Genomic DNA, 21,241 nt, shown 5'->3' on the forward strand with positions numbered 1-21,241 from the left:
AGAGACAGGGGAAAAGAAGAAGGAGCAGACGTAGAAAGGGGTGGATGGAACAAATCCAGGAAATCGGAACCAAAAGATGGAAAACAGCACAACAGGTGAAGGAAATCGGAAGAAGACCGGAAGGCGTGGAAGAAATGGGTAAAAGACGGATAGGTGATAGCAAAGTTCGACTCTCTTATTGGGCATAAGGACAACGAGAAGAAGAATAATGAAAACAAAAATTTAATTAAGTTTTAATATTTCGTAACTTTATTTCTGTTATCAATAAATAATAGTTCTGTTAAAAGACATTGTACATACCTTCTTTACATACTTTTTGAATACGTTTTTAATTGCGGCTTGCGAAAAATTTTAACTTATGAAAAGTGGCTCTGGCTATCAAGGAGCTTGGCCACCCCTGTTATATATTATGTTCTTGCTTCAACGCCCAGCTTTCAAGTCCATATTGCAGCGTCGAAAACACGTAGCAACTCAGATCTCTTATCTCAGTTCTAATCTAAAGTCTTTATTGCAGAGAATTGTTTTCATTTTTACAAACGCATTTCTTGCTATTTCTATCCTGGTTCTTATTTCTGTTGTTTCATAATCTTTCTCTGAAATCCACGTTCTTAGGTATTTGTATTTACCAACCATTTCTATTGGTACATTTCCCAAATGTTTATTTAGACCAGGGCGGATTTGTGAAAAAACGTCTATTTTTGGATGTGCGAGGTGGCATTCGTTTTTTTGCAGATAAAGTTAGGTGACAACTTCAACAATAGCTATTTGTATAACAAGGGAGGAAAGTGCTACTTTTCCTCTCGAGAAGTAATCATTCAAGGGAGGAAAAGGCACTTTACTCCCATGTTATAAATATGGTTTTTCCACCTTCCTCAAATAACAAGTCATTTTTACTTAATTTATTTATGTATTTATTTATCAGAACTAAAACTAACAAGTAGGAACAACATAACTGTCAACTGTCAAATATAAGTCAAATTATTAACGTAAACATTGTTAAATCAAAATAACAATTTACTGTTTTTTACCATTCTGAAAAACAGAGGGTGTTTTATAAATAAACGTTAAAATGTATAGATGCTTACGTGATAGAAAATAGATATTGTATAGGGCGTCAATAAGTCAATAAGTTATATTTCATTGAAATACCATGACGTCACTTTTACTTTTCCTACCTAGGGAGAAAAAGTACTTCTTTGCTTCCTACAATTAGGTCCGGAAAAGTATACTTTCGATAGAGGTAGGTGGAAATGATAATTAACTTATGCTCCTTCTCAAATATGCCTGGAACATTAATAAAAAAATTAAAATATTTAAAAATTTCGAAAAACATCGATTTTTTTCTACTTTCTTTGCTTATAACTTTAAAACGATTCATTTTGGAAGAAAGTCGTTGGGAAATAAAATAAAAATAATTGAGTTTTGTATGATTAACGACTGGTTAAAAATGTCTTAAAGTATTACCCTTTCTGCAAAATAGCAATAAATACCAAATAAGGGGGCAAAATACGCCTGTTTTTATTCAATGTTTTTCAACCACTTTGGTTGCACTTAGAAATTTCGTAATTTTCTTAGAAAATTCTAACAACATACTTAAATCGTTCACCAAATTTCATTAAAGTCGATCTGATAGATTTTGCAGAAAAATTTTTTTAGTTCAGATTTTTTTAAAATTTTCTAAAGAAAAAGTAGACTATTTAGAAGTTTACTAATATTTTTACATATAAAGAGGTTCTCTACCTATCTAATACACTTTACAGAATTAAAATCGGATTATTTACCCGGCCTCAGTACTGTTTTTAAGTTATAAACAATTTTTTGACTTATAAACAAATACAGTGAGGACGTTTAAGTTGGCATAAATTCATTTTCTCGAGAGTAGGCGTCTCTGGAGATAAATGCCGAAACAGGTCGATTTTTATTTTTAAATTCTAATTTTTTGGTATATATATCATACTAGTGACGTCATACATCTGAGCGTGATGACGTAATCGATGATTTTGTAAATGAGAATAGGTGCTGTGTGATAGCTCAATCAAAAGGCTATTCAATTTTGTATTTACTAATATAAACATTAACATAATTATTTATACAGGGTTTGAATTAAAAAAAGAATGTGTGTGTGTGTGTGTACTTTGTACATACGTAAGAAGTTATATTTCTATTATATGATTTCTTAAAAATAAATATACTTTAAACAGTTGGTTTCAATTTTTTTAAACACCAAACTAATTTTGTGTTTACCGCTTTCAAAAAAATAAAAAAAAAAGAATAGGATTGCACTGGATTCGGACTCAAGACCTCTCGATCTCTGGCCGAATGCTATACCAAATACGCTACGAGGACTGTGTCTGTATCGGTTCGGACGTACCTAATGACAATTCACGGTAACAAACAGACAAGGTGAATAAATATTCAATAAAATGTTTTAATAATACTCATCTTACTCCCGAGAAAGACAAATCCAAAGATACAAAAATTATAATAAATATTGTTATGATCTGCTTCTTATTAATTTTATATTAATTATTATTTATTTGATTAATTATTTAATTGTCGCAAATCATACATAAAAATTGAATAAAAAACTCGCAGGGTGCCTTTTTATAATATAAAAAAAAATTGTCTAAATTATCTTACGTTATACTTATCTTCTCTCGTGGTTTCAGTATCTCTTAGTTGATCCTAATCGGGATAAAATAGGAAAAAGAAATAAAGCAAAAATATAAAATAAACATACAGAATTGTCTTATTTATCAAAACCAATACTCTAAAAATCTATCAAATCTAAAACCTATGGACACAGATGTCCGAATGAAATTTTTACCACTTAAATTTATTCTAGTTAAAAAAAAAACAATTTCTCGGTTTGTTCCCGATGACTTTGGTAAAACAAAATAAACAAAACCAATTTATGTATTCGCAAGATTAGCTATAGTTCCTATTTACTTTTTGAAATATTGGAATTTTAATTCATATGCTTTTTACTCAAAATTTTAGTTTCCGAACATAAAAATATCTTTCACATAAGTTGACTGACCTTTTGCTTCACTCACTCTGATGTCTTCTCGTGACCCAAAACAGCTCTCCCTCGTTGACTATGTTAAAAGGCTACTCATCAAAGCCCTCTCCGTTCTCCAGCTTCAAAACTATCAGCATACCAGCACCAATTCTCCAACGAGCCAAAGCCTCTTTTGACCAGTACTCGATTCACACAAACTCCAAAAATTCTCTGCTCTCCTTCTCACAATAATACAGAATCAAAGAGGTATTTCGTCTCAATTTGATCTGTCTCTCGTTCCACTTTTCAGCACTATTCTCCACTATCAAACAAACACCGGTACTTGCTAACTATCCATCCACGAAAACGTCGAACTGCTCCTCAGCGATACCAATCACATAATGCCTTCATTTTCAAACTCACTCAATCATTTTTCCCACCCAAATTGCCAAGAATCAGAAACATTTCTCTTTTTCATTCGACAAACAAACAGTCATTTTCAAAATTATTCCGACCATCCTAATTACTTTCGGGGAACCCTACAACATTTACTCGGGTTGAAACAAAGATATTAAAATTCCAAACTTTCTTTTAAACCATTTTTCTAGAAAATGATAATTACCTCTACCTGTAGATTCTATAGTTCCCGTAATAAACAATCTTTTAACATTTTAAAACTAAATACATCGTCCTTTTCACTTTAATTATTCACAAAAGTCTTTAATGGTTCATCGGAAAGTTCATTAAAAGAGAAATCCACTTATATCCAAACTAAATTCTAATAAATATTTACAGCTCAATATACATGGTGTATCAAATTTATGTGCCCGCGTTATTTAAAAAAATTTAATTTAATTTTCATTTTTCCTTTGGTTGAAAAATTGAAAACACAATAATATATTTACTAGAAACACTAATATATTCTTTTCCCGCCTTTTCTTGCACTGATATATTTATATTTATACATAACTAGAAAGATTTAGCAACTAAACGCCATACTGTCTGTGTGCGCATGCGCGCAGTATTATGAAATTTTGCTCTCAATCGCGCCTAAAGAGTATAACTTCAAAAAAAAAATTTTAATTTAATTAATTACAATATTTAGATTACATCATCACGCCCAGATGGATGACGTTAATAGCATGATATTTATGCCAAAAAATTATAATTTAAAAATAAAAATCAATCTGTTTGTGATTGTGATTTGTCTCTGAGAAACGAGTGGATAAGAGAGAAAAGATATCTTAAAGCGAAAATAAATAAATTTCAATTGATAATTGACAAAGCAAACAAAATTTTGTTTCTAAAGGCAACTTGATATTATTTTATTTTAATTAAAACTAAAGCTAATGCATTTTGTGCCAAAACTTACAATAAAAAAGAAAAAATTCCTTTATTAATTTCTGTCTAAAAGAACTGGTCTATAAAGCAAAACTATCTGGAAGTTGCATCAAGAGTCAACGTAAAATAAATACAGGTGTACCAGATTGACTGGAGCTCTGTAAATATCTTCATCTACCGGAAGGAAGCCCAGATTATTGTTTTAGTTTTTTTATAGAGTTGTATATTTAAAAAGTTCACCTAACTTGTCTAACATAACATACTGTAGCTGTTTGATATCGGCTCGTATAAAAATATAACACGCTATCAAAAATAAATTTCAAGAAAATATTTATTGCTTGTAATAAAAGCTGGTGTTATATGAAGGAAAATCTTCTTCTTGCAGTGCCGTAGTCTACAAGAGATTGGTTATTACTCTGAAAAATATATTTTTATCGACCACCACTTTAAAGATAAAATAGGAAATGGTTAAATGCTCGAATATATGAATTTTACAAAGTCAAAGGCAGATATCGAGCACTGAATTTATTTAATCTTGCCCAACTATACTTTCGCTATCTAGAGCATCTTCAGGGGCATCTGAAAGAAGTAAAGAAAAACGCCATTGTAAAGCAAGAAAAAGTTAGGAACTTCGACAAAAAATCGAAGATGACGTGATAAAAAAGTTCAATAACGTTTTAGAGCATCTTCAGGGGCATCTGAAAGAAGTAAAGAAAAACGCCATTGTAAAGCAACAAAAAGTTAGGAACTTCGACAAAAAATCGAAGATGATGTGATAAAAAAGTTCAATAACGTTTTAGACTTACTTCGTCAATAAAATGAAGGATTCGACGATACCTTCGACTCGTTTGAATCTGGTTTAAACTCGAAGACTCTGTGCTTGTGAGATTATTTCCTATGTTTCTGTCACTGTATTCGTTATTATTCATTAAGAGATCTCAATATGTACTGGTTTAATATCCGCTACCGACGATATCAAAAGAAGAGAATGTTGTCTTAATATATTACAGAACGCGATTCGCTGACATTCGACACGTAAAAAAGTGATCGCTTAAAAGACAAACACCGTCATCATGTGTTCTGACCGCATAATTATCGATCGAATAAAAAAGGTAGCATAACAGTTACTGAACCATATAATTTATAATAAGCTGTGGAATCTATACGATATAAATCGTATATCAATGTATTCATTAATAGAATCTTTAATAAAAATAAATTTATGTGGTGTAGGAAATGAAATAGTTTCACACCGAACGAAAAAGAGCACAGAAATAGCAAAAACAATAAAATGAGACATCCAGAGATATATAGCCTTCATCACCTACATATTTATATAGGGCAAAATCGCCGGAAGAAGGGCCCAGGCCGAAGAAGAACATCCAGTCTAAAAAATCTCAGAGAGTTGTATCAAGAGACATCCGCTAATCTGTTTCGAGCTGCCGTAAACAATGTTATTATTACCAATATGATCGCCAACGTTCGAAAATCGGAAAGGGTACTCAGTCTACTCAGTACCGGAGAGAGGGGATGAAGTGCCCGCATGCAAAACTAGTATAGGTGCCCTTGGGATTTTTTAAATTAGTATTTTGTATAATATCATTCAAAAAAACTCATGTACACCATCTTCTATCCTCCACCATCTTCTTCTGTCAGTACCCTGAGGGTACTGACAGAAGAAGATGGTGTAGGATAAGTGTCAACATAAGTATGACCAAGATACTAGAAGATAGATTCAAGTGTAACTAATAGATTCAAGAAACAGCAATGGATAAGAGAAGAAATATTAGACATTATGAAACGACGAAGACAATACAAGAACAAGGCAGACGAATTCAGAAGAAAACAAAAATATGAGTGGCTAAGGGAAACTGGATGGCCGGTTGATGTTTAGAAATGGAAGAATTAGAAAGGAAGCATGACATATTCAATATTCACAAGAAAGTTCGTGAAGTAGCTGGCCTGTATAATAAGAAAAACACTAATACTCTAGTAGATAATGCAAAAAAATGAAAAGTAACTATAATTGAATTTATTCAAGATGACAGACCAAACATACAGAGCAATAATGAAACACAAAGAAGTGATTTGCGTCATGATAATGTTGAGCAGGGAAGAGCTGTTTGTTTAAAGTTGATCATTCAGAATTATATCCGTATTTTTAATTTATTAATTTCCATAGATTCTAATAAAGATAGCCTCAGGCTTTTATTTTGAAAATATGGAGAATTTGAAACTGGTCATTAAAATAATGATTATGATCTAGAATTCTAAAAGGTGTAGTGCGTACGTAGAATATTTTCTATTATTGAAAGCACTTTTGTGTTCAGCTATACGTTTGCCAAAGGTTCTGCCAGTTTGACCAATGTAAGTTTTTGGGCAGTCACCATATGTAAGTTTGTATACACCACTGTCTAAGTGTTTTTCCTATTGGCTCTTGTTGTTCTTATTAAGAATATATTGTTGTAGAATGGTTTTTTTGGAAAAATTCAGAAAATAAATTTATATCAGGACCACGAGATCGTAGATTTTCTTCACCCTGTATATGACTAAAAATTGTATAGAGTGTAATTTAGTTATTAAACAGTGCTTTTTCGGGGAAGTTGAAATCGTCAATGTGGTTTTCGTTAATGGGTTTTTTAAAAGGATTTACAGACAATGGTTCGAAAATATTGGAAAGTGCATGTTATTTCGTTTTGTGAACATCAACAGGATTTTTGTAAATAATTTGTAGAAGGTTGAAACGATAAACAAATTTTATTGAGTTTAGAATGTAAGGCCTTTTGTTTAGTTTTTTGAAAAAACGATAGTAATTTGATGTCTCTTAGAATTTTAACAAAATGGAAAGTTGGATACAAATTAAGTTGGTTTTCTTAGGAAAGGAAAGCATGAATGTTTTGGGTAGAGAGGTTGTTTTTGATTGGTAGAGAAAGTTCGATGGAAGGGATGAGAATATGGAGTCGGAATTTCAGAGAGAAAAGTAGACACTGTGTGATGAATATCGGGAGAGAGCAGTCCAGTTTTTGAAAAGTGAGAAGTCAGTGTAAAGTGGTGAAATCGGCCTTTGCGAGCAGAATCAAGTTGAAACGAATTGTTGACCGGTTGAGAAGTAAAATTTTCCTGTGTCCGAGGAAGATTCCTTTGTTCTGTCTAGAATGAGTAGCTGATTGGTATCTACTTGCACAAGATATCGAGCAAGGAGAAAACTGAGTGGAGAATTCGAGCGAGTCCTGGTTTTGTTTGTTTTTGAAGCAGTTTGGACGAGAGGGACCTTTTCGCAACATCAAAAGAGCACGTGTGGGAGAATCAAGGACAACGCAATCTGGGAAAAGAAGGAGTGAAGAAACAAAAAGGTTAGTTAAATCATTTGTCGAAACGGAGAGAGCTTGTTTATATCCACACCATATTATGCTCATTATTTTTTTGTATTGAACAGTTCTATAACTCAGTTAGTCATTCCAACTTTAAGTAATTAATTCAAAAGGAGAAAAGTAAATTTTATTAAATTTAGTATGAATAAACAATAATTTATTTAAATCATTTTTTTTTTTGTTAAAACAAGGAGACATCAGAATTAAAGCTTGATTTATTAAGTAAGAAATTGTTGCAGCAAATTTAGATTTTAGTATTTCTTTTCAAATCTTATTTATACGGCATATTGAATAAATAAATAATCGATTACATTTATATGATATTGAATGTGTTTAATTTCCCTGTTTTATCCTGGATGAAGTAAGCAACTAGAGATACTAGAAGCCACAAATCAAAGGTATTGCATCGAATACAAAATTAGCCTTGAGAATAAAGTTTATTAGAAAATTTAATTTGAATTTGATTTTGTTTTTACACAGGCAAAAATTAAAATAATTGAGTAATTAATTAAATTAAGAATTTGCTAATCAATCTAATAAAAGAGATAAAGTAGAGCATAATAATATATTAAATATATTTGCTTTAAGTGTTGTTTATTCTGGAAGCTGGTATTATTCCTTTCTTTTACATTTGTTTAGCTATTTTAGTTGATATCTTACCTATATAATAATATGTAACCGAGAAGAAGGTACTGGGCTTTTTTCTGATAGTGGAAAGACTAATTTTAGGGCTTTCTTATCCAGGTTTCGTTTAAAATTTTGTTTATAATGGGTACAACAAACAGCAATAAATTTGTGGCAATAACTGGCACTATGTGCAGAAAACGCATAGGTTTTCTTTAAATACATACACCCAAACTTATATGGAATCACCATGTATTTCAAACCAATATTTATTTCTTTTGAAAAAATTTGTTCTTGTTGCGAAGAATAAGGGTTTTTATTGAAAATAAACAAATCGATTAGACAATCAGATAGTACAGCTCGGTACGGTATAGGTTATTTGGTGGGTTGCAAATTGAACGAAAATAAATAAACTAACTTTTGCGTCCAAAAACGAAAATATGCCTCATGATGGGGTTATAGAACTTACAATGGGGAAAGATTATTGGTCTTGTGGAGAAAGTAATGTTCTCAAAGGGAGATAGCTGTAGAGCTAGGCGTAATACAGGCAGTGGCGGATCCAGCAGGCTCCAGCCTCGTGATCCGTAAAAAAATCCTATAATTTGCATCCAATAAACTTTAACTGCTCACAGGTATGTTGATAACCTGTAGTTAGACTCTGTCTGGAGAGGTGCAACAGGAGAAAATTTAATTTTCATGCATGATAATGGACCTCCACATACCACTAGAGTGACTAGAGACATCATCAGGGCCGCGTTTAGGTCAATTGACGCCCTAGGCAATTCTCTAGTAGCCGCCCTTCAAGCATGTACAATTTTTGCGAAAAAAAAATGCAAGAATACATAAAAATTGTCATTCCAGTTCGATCACATCAGATTTCTTTCTTGATTTTTCTTTGGAAAAATCATTTATAATGTCGTCATAATTTATTGCCTTTGTTACGTCACTTTCTATGGACAAAATCGACAAATTGTTAAGACGTTCTTGCGTCATACTTGATCGGAAATTATTTTCATGACTATTTTAAATTCTTGACATTTTCGAAAATGACCTTTCAGCGGACACGTTAGTTGGCAACTGGGAGGCACAAATAAATGCGCAAAGCAATATAAAAATTAGGGAAAATATCTTTCAATCCACTCTTCTTTAAATATTTAGATATGTCAATTATTGGTGATTGCTGATTTTATTGCATTATCCAAATGAACCTTTAAGTGGATGCATTCATGTATGAATGATGTAGGTATTTATTAGTGCAGTCAGTGGCTGCGAATTCCATCCTACTGCATCAATTTACTTGATATATTTTCACTGTAAGTAGGGAATAGCTCAAGAAACAAAGTCTACGCTATATCCTATGACGCTTTTAACTTAGGGGTGGTTCCCATCCGTTCTCGGGGGCAGAAATTTTTTTTATCAAACTAACACCGGAAGTGGCCAGAGAACCTAATTCTAAGCAATAACTGTTTTATAATTATTTTTTGAAAACTCAATACTTTTTGAGTTATTCGTGGTTAAAAATTTGCCATTTTCATTGAAAAATGACACTTTTCGGAGATTGTTTTTTGGGAATACCATAAAAATTGTGCATCTAACGAAAAAAACTTAAAACATTTTTGTAGTTTATGAAAAATCAGAGAGATTCATTTTTTCATAAATCTTCTAGTTTTAATAAAAAAAGAGATGTTAGGTGAAAAAAGATTTTTTCTGGTACATGTTCAAATCGGTGTATTCAACTTAAAATAACAGAGAAATTGTCGATTTTAGGGGTATAATGCTACAAATACCTTTTCTAGTGCTTGAAAAGACCTTTAAAACGAGAACTGTTAAATGTCGGTTACATTCAAACTAAGCGAGATATGAGATATGGTGCAAAAAAACTTATGACTAATGTATTTTAAGGAAAAATGAAAAGTATATTTAACCCCTCATCCACCAGCATTTAAATGCATCGTTTTTCTTCTAGAATACCTTCTACTATAGTGTTATTTCTATATTCAAAAAGTTGGACGGGTTTAAAATGAATGGTTTTTGAAAATAATAAGATCAAATTGTAGAGCGCATTTTTAAATGTTCTTAAAAATCTTCCTTTCTCTCCATGTAATTCGAAGGTGATAAGAGATACGCAAAAAATACCTTACAAAAATGTAGGTTTTCTATTAGATAACAATTTTATTTTTCTTTCACTACTGTATCTCATTATCATTTTCGAGTTACATGGAGAAAAAGGAAGATTTAAAAAAAATTAAAAATGCTCTCTATAATTTGATCTTATTTTTTTTTCAAAAACCATACATTTTAAACCCGTCCAACTTGTTGAACATAGAAATAACACTATAGTAAAAGGTATTGTAGAAGCAAAAAGGATGCATTTAAATCTGGTGGATGAGGGATTAAAATATACAAACTTTGCATTTTATTTTAAAATAAATTAGTCATTTTTTTTGTTGCACCATATCTCGCTTAGTTTGAATGTAATCGAAATTTAACAGTGCGGTCGTTTTAAAGGTCTTTTCAGGCAGTACTTACAAAAGATATGGATAGTATTATACCCTTAAAATCGACCATTTCTCTGTTATTAAGTTGAACACACCCATTTGAGCATGCACAAAAAAATTTCTTTTCACCTAAAATATCTCTTTTTATGTTATCACTAGAAGACTTATGAAGGAACGAATCTCTTTAATTTTTCATAAGCTACAAAAATGCTTTATATAGTTTTTTTTCGTTAGATGCATAATTTTCAATGAAAATGGCAAATTTTCAACGACGAATAACCCAAAAGGATTCAGTTTAAAAAAAATTATAGAACAGGACTTCTGTCCTTTTTGAATGAATAGTGTTAAGAAAATGCAATTTGTTTTCTAAAAATGAATGCCTACTTATATTCCATTGATGGATGTACTACGTACGATGTACTTAAATCTTATTCGATTTTAATTTTTATATACAAATATTTTTTGTACAGTATTTATGCCGCCCTCTCATAATTTGCCGCCCTACGCAACTGCCTATATTGCCTAATGGATAAAGCAGCCCTGGACATCATTAAAGCAGAAGGTATCCCTTGTTTGGAGTGGCCTGCTTGCTCACCCGAGCTTAACCCCATAAAGTATTTGTGGGATATGCTAAAAAGAAAAATTAGAGCTCGCCGAGATAATCCACAAAACACCGCACGGCAATACCACAAAAAAATGTTGATACTTTGATTAGGAGCGTGCCCACGCAAACAAGCTTGCATAAAGACTAGAGGTGATAACACTGACTACCAAAAGAAACAAAAAAAAAACAAGAACAATTTAAACATTATTCGTTTTGCATTGAAGTTTTTTATGCTATTGACTTTAAAACAAGTAGTTTCAATTTGTTTGTTTAATACTTTATTGTTTTATTTAATTGTTATGTATTTGTTATTAAATTGCTTTAAAATAAATATTGTTTGACTTCGTGTTTGTTTTTTTTTAATTCGCGCGAAATAATAAGAAATATCAGATGATTCCATATAAGTTTGAGTGTGTGTAGGTCTATAATAACAAAAAAACAGGTACCTCTATTTGTCAGTCCCGAGGAAATCTTATTTCCCCGAGTTACATCCCCCGAGTTACATCCGAGTTAAGTACATCCTTACCACATTCTCACACCGGCATCGGCATATCTCAATATTTGATTACATATGAAGATGCACAATAATAAACCGTGTAACATCCTGTATATGTACGGTGACCATATCTTTTTAAAGAAAAAAAAGTACAAAAAACAAAAATGTATTAAAAACGCAAAATGTATCTTGTTATTGGACAAATATAACTTTTTGGAATTAAAAATAAATAAACTACATAATATGTAGCTAAACATAAAACATTATATCAATTAAACTAAATATAACACATTACATTAACTTTGAAAAAGTTACAAGCCTGTAATTAAGAGTTTTTAGATGAGAGACCTGGAATAGCCTCATCTTCCGGTTTTTGCATCATTCATATTCTTCTGAACTTAAAATTAATTTAAGAAGGTCCGGCTTCGACTGAAGTAAATGAAACATTTTATACAAGTCTCATCAAAATTTGCGTACACCAGAATCGCTGCCTTGAGAGTGGATATGGACATTTGTGACTTTTCCGACGTCCAATAATAATTATTTATTACAGAAAATAAACACTCGATAGCCGCACTAGTACCCGGAAGACAAAAAATAAATTCGCATAATATTTGTAAGTTTTTCAGTTTGAATTGATCTACACACTTAAAAACTTTAAGCCATCGATCCTGACTATTTTTTTCTTCTCTGTTCCACTCAGCAATTTTTTCACTTGTAGCCACGTCTTTCAAAATTCCCAGTTCGTCAAAGAGTTGATCTTCGTTTAACGTGGTTGCCTTGATATACAATTTAAAAGCTTCGAGAGAATAACAAACATTGTTCCATATTATTTCACTTCTTATGCGAGCTCCACACTCTCGCCGAAATCGATCGAGGTTCAACAAGTACGAAAGTGTAGACGGCCACCTTGTGTAACTTTGCCTCACTTCGTTCTACTTCCATTTTCTGTCGGTCTGGTCAAAGGGATCGTTGTCGGTATCGCACCGCTCTTTGTCGGTATCGCACTTCCTCGAGAAGTAGAACGAGTGTGTAGAGAGGGTACTTCGGACTTCGGTCAACTTTGGCGAAGTAACTTCGCCGAGAGTGTGGAGCCCACTTTAGATCTATGCTTTTGAATAGTTTAAATTCATGAAAATTTGTACTCCAGTTTTCTAGGTAGATTACACATTTTGTGTAAAAATGTTTCACTTGTGCAGTGAAGTTTTGTGTACGACCACCGCACCATAAGCCTGATGTCTCACACACTTAAAATGTTTTTAAAGATCATTCATAAACGCATTTACCAAACACTTGATATGAATATTGAAGAAACCCACTTTGGATTTGCACTACTAATCCAGAGATGCTTGGATGTGAACCAGGATATGTACGTCTGTTTCATAGATTACAGCAAGGCTTTCGATAAAGTCCGCCACAAAGAGCTAATGGACGTCCTCAAAGCAAAACAATTACAATACAATGACCTTTGAATTATAACAAATCTATATTATAAACAGCAGGCACACATACGCATTAACGAACACACATCAGAAGAGTTCAAAATTAAAAGAGGAGTGCGACAGGGTTGTGTATTGTCACTACTACTATTAAATGCATACTCTGAAGAAATTATGAAAAAAGTTCTTGAGGGAGAAACAGCAGGAATAAAGGTACCTAAATGGAACGCCAATTAACAACATTAGATATGCGGACTACACTATCATAATAGCGGACAACCTCCAAGACCTCCAAAAGCTAATGAACAAGATAGTTGAGTATGGTGAACAATATGGCTTATCAGTAAACATCAAGAAAACTAAATTTATGAGGATATCAAAAACCCAAAATAATGATAAAAGCCTGACTGTAGAACAAGTTGAAAACTACAACTATTTTTTCACAATAATTAATCACACAAACGATTACTCCAAAGAAATTAAAGTTCGAATAGAGAAGGCAAGAACCAACTTCAATAAAATGAGAAAGGTAGTTTGTGCAAGAGAACTGAAATAATTAAGACTTGAGAGTTAGGCTGGCAAGGTGTTATATTTTCTCGACTCTGCTTTACGGGATAGAAGCATGGTCAATTAACGCGTCGACTACTAAAAAGTTGGAAGCATTTGAACTGTGGGTGAAGGTACCTGAAGATAGCATGGACCGAGCCTGTAACAAACAACGAAGTCATGAGAAGAGTCAACAAAAAAATGGAAATATTGAATGGATCAAGACACAAAAGCTGCAACAACTGGAACAGTATACAAAGAAATTTGTTTAAAAGTAGTAAAAGATAAAAATATTCATTTTTTAGAAAAAATAAGTACATTCGCGTGTCCTTAGAAAGGTTTTAAAGTACATTAGGACAATATTTAAAAATAAGTACTGTCCTACTTAAATAAGTACATATGGTCACCGTATGTATATGCCAGTTTACCTTTCATTACCTGTGTGAAAAAAATTAATTCCTTACGAGAATCATCTTTGTAGGTAAACCCTTTCAAAACAAAACACACTTGCATCACTCATCAAAAGCATACGGATCGTCCGCTTCTGTCTCTATCTCTTCCCTTTGATCTCAAGTTTTTCTTAACACTTCCTCTTTCCACTATCACCTATCACCGGCTGCTCTTAATATTCCAAAAAACGCGTCACGGTATTTTTCACTATTTTTTGTAAAGTACGGGCCAATCTAACAGCAGTTTTGCAGTTAAGGAGTAGGTAAGAGGACGTTAGAATGGGTTGTTTAAAGAGCACCCACCAATTTTAAAGTAAATAGTCTTTCAGTGTTTGTTATGTCATATGATCTGAATCAGGTAGGTTAACGCTCATATGTGCAAAGAGATGCGGAGGCGGTAGAGCTTACGTTAAGTAACCTGGTCTGAAGTTGCAGCGTTGCCATATTAGCCGGTTTTTGTCAAGACTACAATGATTTATTATTATTTGAATTATTTTAAAATTACTAATTTGTATTCATAATCGTCGTTTTGTTTACATTTGAAGCGTTTATTTGAAAAACAAGACTTGTCCGAAAATTAAAATGTTGGCAAATCAAGAAAAACTTCCCTGACATCTGATGTTTTTCCTAAAACTATCCAAAGGTTTTATGTAGTTTACTACGGACATCTGAGATTTTTTCACAACTGAATGTGTCAGATAAATAAAGAAACTACTATACTATTCTATGAGAAGAATACATAAAAAGTTTATACCTATATATCTTTTCGTTATATTTCTTCTTCGTATACCCTTTTGGCCAGTACCGGCGCTAGGGTATGAGACGTCCGCCTGCAAAACTAGCATAGGCGCCCTTCGGTTTCTTTTAAATTAATATTTTATATCGCAGCAGCGGAAAAAATCTGGCGCCCCCAAACAGGGGCGACCGCCTGCGGTGCATCCCTTTCAGGCGCGTTATCGCCGGCCCTGCTTTTGGCCAGTCTATTGACATTTATTCTGCAAATGATATCGTACAAATTTCGCTGGGTTGCTTTGTTGTAGTTAATGTGGGTTATTTTCTCATTTGGCTGTTATTGCCTCATTTTTAATTCTAAAAAAAAATATTCCTGCTTTTCTTTTAAGTTATTTCTTCTTTATTGAGTGGTCACTTTCTCTACTCCTTGCTCTCTCCAGTATATTTGTTTATTATCTTGTTTGTGTTATTTGATCATTTATTATTATTACTTTAGTATTTTTATGCTGTTTAGCATTATAAATAAAAAGCCTTGTGGTTTCAAGGCCTGTTGATCGTTATAAATAAATGGTCTTTTTTTTTGTAAATTTCTGTTTTATATCTATATATTTCTTTTGTCCGTATCGTTAGTATATTATATTTTTTTGCTGTATCTGCGGTCAATATGATATTGTCGGCATATAAGAGCTTTCTTCGTGTTTTTTGTCCTAATACTATATTTAGGGGTAGAAGTCCGAGACTGTCTTGCTATTTTATTCTTTTTCATTTGGAATTCATCCGAATATTATCCATTTATTTGTATTTGTCCTCTTATAGTTCCATAAATACTCTTTACTACTTGTATTATGTTATGTACTTTGGTGTTCTAGGCAGTTCCAGATAGGACTAGGTAAAATTAGTAGAAAGAAATGTAGTAGAAGGAACATCAGAAAAAGAAGTAGTAAAATTTTATAACGGAATACAAAATAAACTAGTTGAAGTAAAAAGAAGAATAAGAAGCAATAATAATAATAGATGATATCAAGGCAAATGTGGTGTGAGAGAAAGAAAGAGAGAGAGAAAGAGAGAGAGAGAGAGAGAGAGAGGGAGAGAAATGGGTGATCTTAAGATTGGGAACACCTATTAGAACCAACAATTAGAAGGTAAATACACGTTTATAGCAGAAGAAAGAAATGCAAAAAGTTTAATAGATTATATAGTACATACGAGAGAATTAACAAAGGTCAAAGGAGAAATAGGATCACAGCATAGAGTAGTCGTAGCAAAATATGATATAGTAAGACCAGGAAGAAAAGAAGATAAAACTGAGTACCGAAAAATAGCAATATAAAAACGAAATAAATAAAAATATACAAGAAAAATACCGACACAAACAAACGAACACTTCCAAAAATTAGGTAATGAAGAAATCCAAACGATCCTCGAAGGAGAGTGGAAAATATAAAAAAAAAACAATAACCAAGACTGATGGAGTATGCGGAATAAGAAAATTTAACAAACATTTTAAAAATAGAGCTGCCTGGCAGAAATTCAACTAAACAGTTATAGAAAGTAATAGGACGTAATATATGTATTTTGAAGACTGTAAAAGATAATCAAAAGATGATTGTCACTAATTGTCAGACGACAGCAAACACAATACAGTTGAGTCCGCGAGTCTTTACCCGTGCGTCATCATTTAAAGCATACGAAATAAGTCGGAAATTTACTAAACGCACAGGCAAGTGGATATTATTCCGATCACGGGTTATAGTATAAAATTTGACGTTATCAAATAAATAGAATGTCAAATTTAAGTTTTGCTTTAACATTTTGGTGCATATTTACAGCTACATTTGAAGTAGCTTAATAAATTATTATATTATCATTGATTAATAAATAAATAAACAATTTATAAAAGAATTCAATAACATATTTTCTTTTTGTTATTTTATTCACTTTGGCGGAACCTTAAACACAAGCATTCAACTGTGTCAAAAATGAGGTTAGCTTTGTACGTTGTCAAAATTTATCGTAAAATAACATAAACTTATTACAAAATTTCTAACTCCAGTATAAAATTATTTGTGAAAACAACTACTATGTGTATACTATAAAAAACTTCAAAATGAAAAATTCGACAAAATAACAGCAAAAAATTCAACAAACTGACAGCCACAAAAGTAAACAAACCAAAACGTCAGAAATTGTACTTAAAATATGTGAAGACATCCCCAATCGTCTTTCTTTGTACCTATCTCTTTTCAATCCACTGAGTCTAAATCGTTCATAAAAATAACATGTGTTTTTACTTAATAACAGTCGGCAGCTGGTTTGCCATTAATTTCATGCCTGGAAGAGAATGATGCTAAATAAAAAGTATGTGTTTTATCTCGCCAGGTATTAATGACGCACAGGTAAAGACTCGCGGACTCAACTGTAATTATGTAATTATTGTAGGTAACAATACTGACTAGGCCACAAATATGTAAAAACGGAAGTCAAGAGAAAAATTCACGATAATATCTATAACAGTAAAATACATGAATTAAATAAAACTTAACGCAATCGAAATTAAACACATAGGCGTAACCAGGATGATCCTAAGGGGGGGTTACAACTACCTGAAAGGGGGGGTTACAACTACTGGAAGGTCTCTGAGGGCTATGGTGTTAAGCGTATGGAGCTCAAAGTACATCCCAATGGGGGGGGTTACAACCCCCAAAACCCCCCCCCTGGTTACGCCTATGATTAAACATTTTAGAAAAATGCGCGGAAAAACAAAATGGGACATAATAAGAAATTATGATACTATTATATGCAGAAACCAATTACTGAGTACATTAAACAGAAGCAAATGATCTGATTCGGATATATTAATAGAATGAGACCAGAAAGAATTACAAGGCAAATATTAGAATTTGGAAATATGTATTGTTATGTTCTGCTTTCTATTACTTTGATATTAATTATTATTTATTTGATTACTTATTTAATTAACGCAAATCATACATAAAAAATTAAGAAAAAATCTCAGGGTGCCTTTTTATAATATAAAAAATGTCTAAATTATCTTATGTTATACTTATCTTCTCTCGTGGTTTCAGTATCTCTTAGTTGATCCTTATCGGGATAAAAATAGGAAAAGGAAATAAATAGAAATACCATAAATAAACACATACAAATACCTTTATTATCAAAAGCAATGCTCTGTAAATTTATCAATTAAATCCTGTGGGCATAATTGTTCAAATGAGACTTTTATCATATAAATTAATCTAATTCAGAAAAATATTTATCGCTTTGTTCTTGATACCATTAATAAAACAAGCTAAACAAACAAATTTGGTATTCGCAAAATTACTTATACTTCCTATTAAATTTTTGAAATGTTGGAATCTAAAATGCATATGCTTTTACGTAAAAAAATTAACTTCTGATTATAAAAATAAAATCTATCACATAGGTTATTGACTGACCTTTTTGATTCACACACAATGATGTCTCCTCTTGGCTCAAACAGCTCCTCCTTGTTGATTATGTTAGGCTACCAATCAAATCCCTCTCCGTTCTCAGCAAACAATCCAGCAGGATACCAGCAACTATTTTTCCAAAACACAAGCCAGGCCTCTTCTTGCCAGTACTCGTTCAATAAACTCCAAAACTCTCTCCTCTCTTTCTCTCAACTATAATCTCCTGAGACCCAAGTATCTTTTTTACTTGGTGTCACAAATAATTTTAATAACGATAATTCTTGTAACTTACTCTCTTGGACTTTACAGAATCAAAGAGGTATTTCTTCTCGATTTGATTTGTCTCTTGTTCCACCTTTCAGCTACTCTCCCTATCAACACAATCACTAGTACTTGCTTCTGAACGACTCACGAAAACTATTGACTGCTCCTTTCGGATGCCGGTAACACAATGATCTTTTCTTTTCCAAACTGTCTCAATATTCAAATAAAACTTTCCTCATTCCAAATTTCCAAGCCAATCAGAAACATTTCTCTCTCCCCATTCTTTTTTATCGGGAAATTCATTTTAAATCATTTTACTTTCGGGAAATTCTACAAAATTTACTCGGGGTTAAACAAAAAGATTAAAATTCGAAACTTTCTTCACCTTAATTTTCTAAGAACTAATTACTATGGCTTCTATCTTTCCCGTAATAAACAATCGGTTTAAAATACTAATCCTAAATAACTTTCACTTCACTTTTATTTACAAAAATGTTTTTAATATTCATCATGGAAAAATTCATTAAGGAGAAACCACTTTGCGTTGAAAGCTAACTTCTAATAAATATTTACAAATCAATATACAGGATGTATCAAATTTATGTGCCCGCGTTATATTAAAAAAAATTAAAATTTTTATTCTATCTTTGATTGATAAATTGAAACACAATAGTATGTACAAAGAAACGGGGATAAGGGGAAGACCCAGAATGAGATGGATAGATGGAAGAAATAGCAACGAATACACGGAAACTAGTGAAGAATAATTCTGTATTTTTGGAAAATGTAAAAATAGAAATGCATGGAAAAATGGATAAAGGAACAACCGAAATCCTAATCTGACGCCTGAGATGTTAAAAGGATATGAGAAGTATTTCTTTTCTTTTATAAATGCTGTTTGTTTCTCTTCCTCACTTCTCCGTTCACAGTTTGTCCTTTTCACTTCGTTTCTTAGGTGAAAGCAATTATAAGCGCATCTAACAGCTCTATACTCTTACCAGTAAGACTTTCAGTATTTCAAAATGCTATTTTAATTTCTCTAATCTATATTGCCACAATAATAATATACTTACGGACAAAAATATTGCATGTGTATGTGGGATAAAATGTTTTGTGCTGCTATCTTCAGCCCTCCAGCATTATAGGAATAGGATTTTTTTTTCTGAATGATATGCTGGCCAGTATAATTTTTAAATTGAATCTCATCAAGGTAAGTATTCACTAAGCTAACGGCATGAACACTTGCATTAGCACCTATATGTCATATCCGATATGATTTTCAAATGGCAAACTCTTCTAAAATGTTTTTAGTGTACATATCAGTTGACACTCGCCTAATCGCCTCCACGTGTTCGTTATCTCCTTTCAAAGCAGTACCGCTTTGTAGTACTATGCCGCCACCACCAAAACTAACGCTCTGTATGAGATTACAACTGGCATACTGTTCGCTAACTCTTCTGTAGGCGAAATTTTGTAAATCTTGCTTCCATATGGTGAACGGTATGCCATATGTAACCTCGTACAGAGTGTTATATCTTTTGGTGGTGGGGTATAGTGCTATGGAGTAGTATTTCTTGGAAAGGAGAGACCGGAGGTGATTGGATGAATGACAGTTGATATGCACATTAAAAACATTTTATAAGATCATGGTTTGCCATTTGCCAGCCATATTGGATAACAAATTCGTGTTAATGCACCATGACGCAAGTCTTCATGTCGGTAGAATAATGAATACTTACCTTGATGAGATTCAATTAAAAATTATATTGGCCACCATACTAAATTATTTAAATCCGATTATACCATTTATATGATACTTCAAAACATCACATTCAAAAAATAAATCCTATTTCTATGACACTGGGGGCAGCAGAAACAATTTTATTTAACTACAAGGGAACTACTCCTTTTAATTTTATTTCACACGTTTATTTCAAAATATGTAATATTTAATATTTTTGTCCGTGAGTGTAATTATTATATAGTAAACATTAAAATCTCAGTAAATATTTAAATATTTATTCTGACTTGACAACACCGCCCGTTAATCTTCGTGTACCAACTTCACGTTGGCTGGTGAAGACCCGGTCAGTCGCGCGAGTTTTGTTTTTCAGCAAGTACCAACTTCAAAAAAGGTTCACAATCCGTTATCCCGCGAATGTTTTTGTCTTCGAGTACGAATACCGAAGTACCGTGATTTTTACGACATCCTAGTTTTTCATTTTTGGACTTCTGGGAGTGCAGTACGGAATAATAGAATCGATATTGTGCATCAGGTGGTTTATGAGTAGTGACTTGTTTTGATTGTTGATGTGTGTATGTGTGTGAAGGTATTCAGTAGGTGACAACAGGTGAGTTTGTGTTTGTGTCGATTTTTTTATAATGTAAACAAATATTTTATATTTTTTTTAAAGTACCTATTTG

The 21,241-nt window shown here is 32.4% G+C and overlaps 1 protein-coding gene across 5 annotated transcripts in view; it reads left to right on the forward strand.

The window, feature by feature from the left end:
- The window catches only part of LOC114333597 (protein sickie), an 823,608-nt gene that overhangs the window by 261,155 nt on the left and 541,212 nt on the right, over window positions 1–21,241 (forward strand). The window contains exon 1 of one of the 5 annotated variants that reach the window (XM_050651216.1): window positions 20,905–21,168. The exons of the other annotated variants lie outside the window; for them this stretch is intronic. The gene's annotated coding sequence lies outside the window, so the exon portion shown is untranslated. Of the gene's footprint in view, window positions 1–20,904; window positions 21,169–21,241 lie in introns of those variants that run through there. 5 annotated transcript variants of the gene reach the window in all.

Source organism: Diabrotica virgifera, chromosome 5 (assembly GCF_917563875.1).
Source record: "Diabrotica virgifera virgifera chromosome 5, PGI_DIABVI_V3a".
Taxonomy (NCBI): Eukaryota; Metazoa; Arthropoda; class Insecta; order Coleoptera; family Chrysomelidae; genus Diabrotica; species Diabrotica virgifera.